The following is a 9,346-nucleotide window of genomic DNA, read 5'->3' as shown; positions in this document are numbered from 1 at the left end:
GTATTTGCAGATTTTAGGAGATGGGGGAAGAATCCTATTTTTGGCTAAAATTAGCTTGGGGAAAGGGAGTCGCAGATACCAGCTCAAGGATCATAGTTAAATGGGAACCCTCGCCCTGAGCCAGACTTCCCTACAGGCTGGACTGCTCTCATTTCTCCTGAGCTGAAGTTTGGGGTCAACAACTGCCTTCCTCCCCAGCCCCAGCTCCAGCTCCAGCGCTGACTTCAGCCTCTCACTTCTTGCCAGGACCGTCTTCAGCTGAAGCCACTCCCCCCGCTCCCACCCTCGGTCTGCCTGACCTTAGCACGTCACTGGCTTTCTCAGAGGCTTTCTTCCTAGGGGCTTCTTCGAGGTGCCAGAGACACCTCTGGCATCGCCTCCCCCTCCTCTTCCCACTCCTATTACTTCCAGTCGTGGGGAGCTTCATCTGGGTGCCCACAGGTCCAGGTTTGGCTCTGCTTCCTCCAAGGCCTTGGGCAAGTCTCCCAGCTTCTTCAAGCCTCAGTTTCTTCTGTAAGATGGAAATAATGATCGCATCTGAAGCCCAGTCACGGCCTCAGGATAAGACCTCCACAGAAGGTGAAGGCCAGGTGGGAGAGGACGAGGGCTGCCCCTCTTCATCCTGGGGGTCACTATGGGACGAGAAGTCGGTTCAGGTCTCCGAGTCTGTGTCCAGAATCCCCAGCTCCTCCTGGGGAGGCCACTCTGAGAGCTTTAGCGTGGTTCGCTCACGGAGAAGGGTTGAGCTCAGAGACAGGAAATCTCCCCAGGGGCGTGGTTGGTTCTACGGAGGTTGGGACTGAGGCCCCAGACTAGGACCCTTTAGGAAGCAGGACCTGGGATTCCGATCCTGTTTCTGCGCTGTGGGAGGCAGATAAGACCTAAATCCTTTCTGGGCCTCAGTCTCCCCTTCGGCTGCAAGGGGAAGGGGTGTCCTTCTCCTCCCCATCCATCTCGAAGGCTCTGACGGTCCGCCTTGCTTCGCTGCCCAGGGCGCTGTCTGGGCCTCTGCGCCCCACTCCCCGCACTCAGATTTCATCCCCCCGCGCTGGGTCTCGCGTGGGCCAGACAGACGGACCCGGCGGAGGCGGCCTTCCCCGCCCTCGCACGGCGGGACAGACGGCCGGACGCCAAGCGCCTGAGTCCGGCCGGCTCCCCAGCCGCTCCGCCGCTCGCAGCTCCGCGCACGGGCCGCCCCGCCCGCCGCCCTCCCCGGGCGCCCGCATTAAAGCGCATATGCAAGCCATGAATTATCAACTGAAAGGAGTCAATTACCGGCTCTAAAAACGAGTGTCTGCGCCCGGAGCGCCCGGGGCCATCCGCCTATTTACGGAGCGATTCCCCCCGCCCGGCCTCGGGAGGCAGAGGCGGGAGAGACGCAGCCTGAGTCCGGGAGGGAGAGAGCGACGACGGGGAAGAGAGGCTGGAAGGAAGAGAGCCAGAGACCCGCAGAGACAGGGGGGCGAGACCGAGAGACAGAGATCTGGAGAAACGCGCCGAGAAGCGGACAGGCAGAGCTGGCTTGATTCCTTCTCCGCAGAGTGGGGGCAGTAGAGGTGGAGCAGCTCCTCCTCCCCACGTCCTGGTGGAGACCCGGTCTTCCTGGGCTAAGGAAGGCTGGACTGCTGGCTGGGGCCCTGGGGGTAGATGTGGGGCTCCGATAGGGTGGGGAGCATAGTTTGCAGAGGAGCCTGTCCTGGCAGGAAACTGGGGAGCAGGTTGCCTTGCATTCAGGTGACCGGGAGCACTCGGTGAAGATCAGGGACGAAGTGAGGACAGAGCCTGATGCGGAGGTCTCTGTGCAGCCTCAGCACGGAAAGGGGAGAGGTGAAACCAGCCAGCCCCAGGGGCTCAGGAAGTCTTGTCTGCCTCCCAGGCTCCCCTCTCGGAAAACGTTTTTTCCTACTGGGCTCCTGCTCATTCTTTGACTCTGGGCCTCCCCAGCTGCTCTGCCTGCCTTAGCCTAAGCACAGACTCCATTCTGTTCTATGATCCAGGTGTGACTTTTCCATGAGGTTTCAGTCAAGTACCATAAGGGCAGGGCCTTGGTGAGTATTATGCCCTGTGGAGGGAGCAACATACATCTGAATGGATGAAGGAGTGAGCTGGGCTAGAGGGGCCCTTGGCCAGGTCTGAGGCTGTGACCAAGACCAAGAGTTTGGATGGGAAAAGCCAAGTACAAACCACTCTGTGCAGATCACTTGAAAGGCTTCCAGCAACCCTGGTGCTGGGCTGAGTTCACAGTTACTGAGTCTAGCACTTGCTCTGCAAAGGGTGAGGGCAGGAGCAGTGCACGGAGGGGAGGGGTTGGAGGCCAAGGAGCTTAGGCCTGGATCACCAGCACCAGCAAGTGGCTGCCCTGGCTCCCAGGGCTTTGCCTTTAGGGTTTCAGGGCCCCTTCTTCTGCAGTGGGTAGGGACAGGCAACCCCCAGGAAGGAGGAAGGAGTAGAGCTTAAAGGGCAGAGGGTAAAGTCTAGGCTTGGGAATCAAGCAGAGCCCCTTCTTTCTAGCTGTGTGGCTTCTGATAGCCTCTTAACTTCTGAGCCTCAGGTTCCTTCCTGATAAAATGGGGACAGTGCAATCCACTTTTACACGGGTGTTCTCATGTGTGCATAGCACTTTGCCTCAGAGGGGAAGACCCTGCCTAAAGTAAGACTAAGAATAGCTGCCACCTATTGAGGCTTGCGGGTGTCAAGCACTGTGACGAGTGAGTTATCTTTCTCTTCTTCCCAACAGCTTTCTGAGGTTGTGAAGTCACTTTGCAGACAAGAAAATTCAAAGAAGGGCAGGGATTGGGAACTGGCAGCGTCAAGGTTTGAAGTCAGGTCTGACTCCAGATCCTCCTTCATCCCCATGCCCCAGGGCCTCCCAGACTTGGAACATCCCATCCACCCCCATCCTGTCCCTTCAGCCCTTCCAGTCTGACTGAGCCCAGGTCTATTGAGGGGGCCATGGAAAGGTGAACAGGTCAGCTCAGGTCTGGCAGAGGTGGCCCCTAGGGTCTTGTTCCCACCACGGTAGTGGGGTGGGGGCCAGCTTCTTGCCTGAAGAGTCTGCAGCCTCGCCACCCCATTAGCGGGCAGCCAGAGGGGGTGTCTGCAAGCGCCAATACAGGGGTTCTTGCAGCCACTCGCCTATTAATGGCTGGTGGCTTTACAGTGATTTATTAGGGCTTCCTCATTTCCCCTTGGTCTGCTATAAACATATTTATACCACCAGAGTGACCGATAAATTTCCCTTATGAATCCCGTTATCTCCCCCATTAACCATCCGTCACCTTTTATGCGGCCACAATGGGCTGGGCCAGGGCACGGGGGCTGGGTGGGAGGCCCTCGGCCTGCAGCCTGTGGGCCTAGTGAACTCTTCACCTCCCCCACTGCTCCCCAGACAGAGCAACCATTGCTGCCTTGGAGCTGCCTCCAGAATGAGGGCAAGGGCCTCAGAACACCCTGGACAAGGCAGCTTCCTCCTGGGTCTCAAAATGGGGAGGTCCCTCTTGGGGCTACCCTGTAGCCTGGCTCCATCTCTTCCAAGTGAGCAAGAGTCCTCTGGAGGTGCTACCACTGCTCTTCCTTCTCTCCCCACCCTCAGCTCTCACCCTCATCCCTCTAAGTGCCCCAGAAAGCTAAGACACAGTTGTGGTGGTACCTGGGGCCAGATGCCAACTGGCATTTACCAAGCACCTCCTCTGTGCTAGTCACTTTACATCCATGATTTCCTGTGATCATGTCCTGGGGCCAGACATTTGTAGCTTTGTTTGCCAGATAAGGAAATGAGGACTTCCCTTGTGCCTCAGACAGTAAAGCGTCTGCCTACAATGCGGGAGACCCGGGTTTGATCCCTGGGTCGGGAAGGTCCTCTGGAGAAGGAAATGGCAATCCACTCCAGTACTCTTGCCTTGAAAATCCCATGGATGGAGGAGCATGGTAGGCTACAGTCCATGGGGTCGCAGAGTCGGACATGATTGAGCGACTTCACTTGATCTTGCCAGATAAGGAAATGAGGCTCAGAGACATTAAATAAAGAGCCCAAGGTCATCCAACCCAAGGGCAGAACTGTAATGTGGGGCCTTTCTGGCCCTAAAGCTTATGCTTTCAATTACTGCATTTCAGGTGCCCTGGTCCAGGAGGGGTTAATCCAAGGAAGTTTTCCAGCAGAGAGGGCTACAGAGCAGGGAAGGAAGAAGAGAGGAGAGAGGAAGGGGCCTCAGTGTAAGGCTGGCAGGGAGTTGGGGGCAGGGCTGTGAAGTGGGAAATGATCTACACTTTGGGGAAATCTGGACACCTGTTCAGAGTTGGGCTCCAAGCTGCTGGAGATGGTGGGCAAGGTCTCTCAGAGCCCTAATGCACCTGTCTTGCCCACATTTGGCAGGACAAGGGGCCAGGTGCATGGCCTGGGCAGGTAGACCAGGGCTTGGCTTAGACTTTCTCAGCTGTGTGATTTCAGCCTTCTGTTGATACCAAGGCATGGAAGATTCTGCCCTTGGAGTACCTGATACATTGGCTTCCTTGGAAGACAGCTGTGTGTTGGGTGAGGGGGGTGCGGGGGGAATGCCTAGGAGTTCTGTCTCCTCCACCTTCACCCACAAAGTCAGCCAGAACTGCTGAGAGCACCTTTAGAGCTAGGATGACCCACACTTTCCAAGGGAGAAGAGTCTCTAGACTTAGGTAGACCAGAGTCTACCCTGAGCCTTGGCACTGCTTCTCTGGCCCAAGGGGGATGGGTATAGGCATTTTACAGATGAGGCATCTTCAGCCCAGAGAAGAAAGGAATCTGAGCAAAGAGCTGCACCCAGGGTTAAGGTCTCCTGCTGGGAAGAGACTCAGCAGCATTAGAACCAGGAGGTAATAGAATGAAGCCAAGGATGGGACTGGAGTGTAGCCTGTTGGGTCTGGGTGGCTGTGGGGTGGGGGCTTAGTTCTCTGAAGGCTGTCTAATTACTCCTGTCTCCAGCAGTGCCATTTGTGGGGAGGAGCGGTCTAGGAGTGGCTAGGGCGGAAGGGATTAGGGGCTTAACACCCCTAAAGAAACAGATTCTCCTGTGACTTCAAGAGGATATGGGCAGGTCATTCTGGCCTGCCTCCCATGGTCAGAGGGAGGAGCTGAGCGGTCTCCAGGGCTAGTCCATCCATTTCCTGCCCCCTCACCCAGTTGGGGAGTTGGGGAGACAGCCATGCTAAGAGGACAGAGGCCTTCTGTGCAGCCTGCAGCAGATTCTGGCCCTTTCTGAGACTCAGCCCTAAATAATCTCCAGCTCTAGCTCAGGCCCCAGACTCCTTGCTGCCATATGCCATGGGGACACCCCTGCCCTCAGATAAGAGCTCCTGAAGTGGGGACCACGACAGGGACAAGCAGACACAACGGGCGAACACTGCTTGTCTCTGCCCCAGAGGTCCCCAGTCTCGCTGTCTCCTGGTTTCCCTGCTGTTCTCCCCTCTCCTTCCCTTTGCCCAATCTGTCCTACCCCTACCCACTGTCTGCCTGCCTGCCTGCCTGCCTCTGTCTGCACTGGCAGCCCTCTCCCCACGTCCTCTCCTCTCTGCAAGGTTGGAGGGGAGAGGAGGGGAGGGCAGGAGTGTGAGCCCGTGAGTGTGTGTGTTTGAGAGAGTGCGAGCACTCCCTCTCTGTCCCTTCCCGCCCACCCCACGCTCTCCTCCCACTCTCTCACACACACACTCTCTCTCTCAGTCATTTTCAATGTCATAAATTTCCACGTCTCTCTCCTCCACTCGGCTATTACCTGCGCCTCCGTCAGCAGCCGCGCTCTCGCTCCCAGATGGACTAGGCCATCTCCGCTCTGCAAATGACTCAGGGAGAGAGAGGCAGGGAAGGAGGGAGAGAAAGCAGCAGAGAGACACCGGGAGAGATTGAGAGCTTGAGAGAGAAAGCGAGTGAGCAGGAGACGGAGGCTGGAGCAGAGCAGGGGGAGAGACGCAGCCCAGAGACCTCAGCCCCCTGTTACCGCCTCCTCCAAAAAAAGTCCTGGCCTGCAGGGAGCCTTTGGGGGGGCCCGGTGTGGGTGGAGGGGGTTGTCTCCTCCCCAGGCAAGGGAGTGGTGCTGGCTCTAGGGTGGGGTCAGGTCACCTAGCTCTGCTCCCTGTCCGAACCCTGGGACTTGATGCCAGTCCTTCCCTTCCACTCACATCCCTGTGGGCCTCTACATGCCAGTGGTGGGCTTGGGGGGAACCAGACACCTAGTATTCCTCCCTCCAGCAGCTCACACACTTGGAGGCAGACAGACTGGGATGTTCCCTGCGTAGTACCACTCTGCTAGGACCCCTTGAGGACACGTGTGGATGGCGGTGGTTTTCAGAGTTCCCACAGTTGAGAGGGGGCTGCCAAGGAGCTGTGCCTCACCCTTCAGAATTGGAGGCTTCTGTAGATCTGGGCTTCTCACGGTTAGTGGGAGGCCCCCTCCTCCCCTCCTGCTGTCTTCACACTAGCTTTTGGATTTCCCAGGACTGGTCTTTGGAAGAGAGCAGAGCCAGGAAGACTCAGGTGGTTTTGGGGAGACAGCGTTTCCAGGAGATCCTATAGGATGAAGAGTGAGGCAGAGGGGGTCCAGGTAGGGGTGTCCTGGCAGGACTGGGGAGACTGTGGGGACCCAAGGCCCCAGGATGCTGCTGGGAGGGCCTCAGTGAAGCACCAGCTGGTAGTATTTAGTATTAATGATGGTGCATGTGGGAGCTTCTGGCAGGACTGGGACGATATAGGTCCTGGGCCTGATGCTGAGACCAGAACCTCCTGGAAGGTTTCCTGCTTGTCCTCTCAACACCTCCAATTTCTTTTAAAAAGCAAATATGATCTTACCGCTTTCTTGGTTCACCCCTCCAGTGGCCCCACATCCCACTGAAAACAAAACCTAAACTCCTCACCCTGGTTTCCTAGGCGCAATCTGTCCTGGCCTCACTCTCCCCTCCTGTGTCTCCCCTGACTTCTCTCTCCTTACAGGGGCTAGAATGTGCCCAGGGCCTTTGCACTCACTGTTCTCTTTGCCCAGGGCTGGCTTCTCGTCCCTCAGCTCAAGTGTCACCTGCGTGGAGGAGCCCATCCTGACCACTTCCTCTACTGGGGTCGGTCACTCCATTAACTCTATCGTGGCTTTCTGAATATTTATTTTGTGAAACTTTTTACACTGTCATTATCTGTTTGCTTGTTTAGTGTCTTCCAATGGATTGTACCTTCCATGAAGTCAGAAACAGGTTTGTCCTGTTCATCAAAGACAGTAACTGCCACATTACAAACCCTCAGGAAGTACTGAGTTGGCCAAAAATTTCATTAGGGTTTTTCCATAACACTGTACAGAAACCCCGAATGAAATTTTTGGCCAGCCCAGTACTTACTTACTGAATGGATGATGTTGACATAAGTGAATCCTCCTCACCTTGGTGTGTGGGGACTGATGTTGAGATGGACATTGAGGTGGGCTGATAATCTCAGGTTGCTGTCCATCTGGCAGATTTAGAATCCCGGTGGAATAGCTGCCATTCCAATAGAGAAAGGCATTTCACCCTAATGATGGGAATTTAACCTGTGATTAGGATCAGGCCTCATACAAGAATTTTCCTTGACTGAAGCCCACATACCAGAGTCCCTCCATCTGTGGGTAAGCATATACACACAGGCACACATAGACACATAGACACATACACACTTACCACAGACATATTCAGACCCTTGCACAGAGTGGCCTAAGATAAGGCACAAGCATGCACAGAATCCCCATAGATGCCTGTGCACACCAAGGCACACAGAAGGATATGCCCAGCACCTGCATTCCTACACATGCCAGACACAAGCCTACAGGTATATTTGTGAACACATAAACAGGTTTCCCAGGTGGCTCGGTGGTGAAGAGCAGGTGCATCATCTGCTAATGCAGGAGATGCAAGAGACATGGGTTCGATCCCTGGGTCGGGAAGATCCTCTGGAGGAGGAAATGGCAACCCACTCCAGTATTCTTGCCTGGAAAATACCATGGACTGCGGAGCCTGGTGGGCCCCAGTCCATGGGGTCACAAAGAGCTGGACACAGCTGAGTGACTGAGCACACACAAACACAAACACACACTTACCTATGTGTGTGCAGACACAGTCATAAAAGCAACATAATTAAACATTAAAAATAGCATAAACGGACAAGACATCTGTTCCCTGGCTTACTGACTCAGGAGTCCTCACCATGAAGGGCCTGACTGGGCCCTGACTGCCCTCCAGCAGGGGATACACTACACCGAGGGGTCCACGCTCTCCCGCCTCATCCCTGCACTGCCCCCTCTCCACTGCTCAGCCCCTGTGGTCTGGTAGGAGGCTCAGGCTCCTGCAGACTCAGCCAGCAGGGGCCAGAGGCAGGGCTCAGCTGGAGCCAGGGTCGGGGCTTCTTCAGTGTCCAAGGTCAAGATTCACTGGGTGACTGGGGTCCGCTGGGACCAAGATCAAAGGTCAGTCAGAGGTGGAGTTTTCCCTGATGCCCCCTCTCTCTGCTTATAGGTGTACCCCCATAAGTGCCAGCCCAAGGAGCTGCTGGTGGGAAAGAGATGCAGTGTCCTCATGGTGCATGGGCCTCTGAAGCTGGTAGAGGGTGGGGGGCAGGTGGGGGCCAGGCCGGGCAGATAGCTGTGAGGTACGTTTCCATCTCCGCGGGTCGGGCGGGCGAAGCCATTTCCAATCTGCTCTCTATCATTTTCAATATCATTAATCCCAGACACTCTATTTTCCATGCCTGCGCAGCCAGGCCCCCGAGTGTGCGCCGTGTAAAGTGACACATATTCATCACCGGCTCGTGGTGCCGGCGCCGACGCTGATACAATATTAGTGTTGCCCCCCCGCTCGGGGCCCGCTCCGCCTGGCTCCCCGATGGCACGAATCCATCACCTGGAGCCCGTGTCACTTTCCCCAGCAGCCACATTTGTTTGGGCACTTAGGAGGTAATTGTGGCACATTAGCCAGGGTGGGGAAGGGCGCTGGGCCCCGGGAGGAGGGGTGGCTGAAGCATCTTCTTCTACAGTCTGAGCCCACCCTGGCCTGGTGCCTCTCCTGGGCTCCTGCGAGGGTCCCAGAAACCTGGGGTCTTGTTCAGCCTTGGAGGGGGTGGCTCGAGGAAGTCAGGCACCATCAGGAAGTCTTAGAAGGGTTCCCCAGCCCCCCGTGAGCCCCAATATTGAGGCTTGGTCTAGATGGGGCCCCAAGATTAGAAACCATTCCAGCCACATTCCAGTGCTAAAATTTGAGATGTGGCAATGCCAGCTCCTCCCACCCTCACCGCCCTGGCTCCATTTCCAATTCCATGTGGGAGAGGGAGGTGGAAGGGACACTGCCCAGACCGTGGAAGCCCAACACTGAGGGA

Source organism: Bos taurus, chromosome 3 (genome assembly GCF_002263795.3).
Source record: "Bos taurus isolate L1 Dominette 01449 registration number 42190680 breed Hereford chromosome 3, ARS-UCD2.0, whole genome shotgun sequence".
In the NCBI taxonomy this organism is placed as follows: Eukaryota; Metazoa; Chordata; class Mammalia; order Artiodactyla; family Bovidae; genus Bos; species Bos taurus.
Note: the sequence above shows the minus strand (reverse complement) of the source record.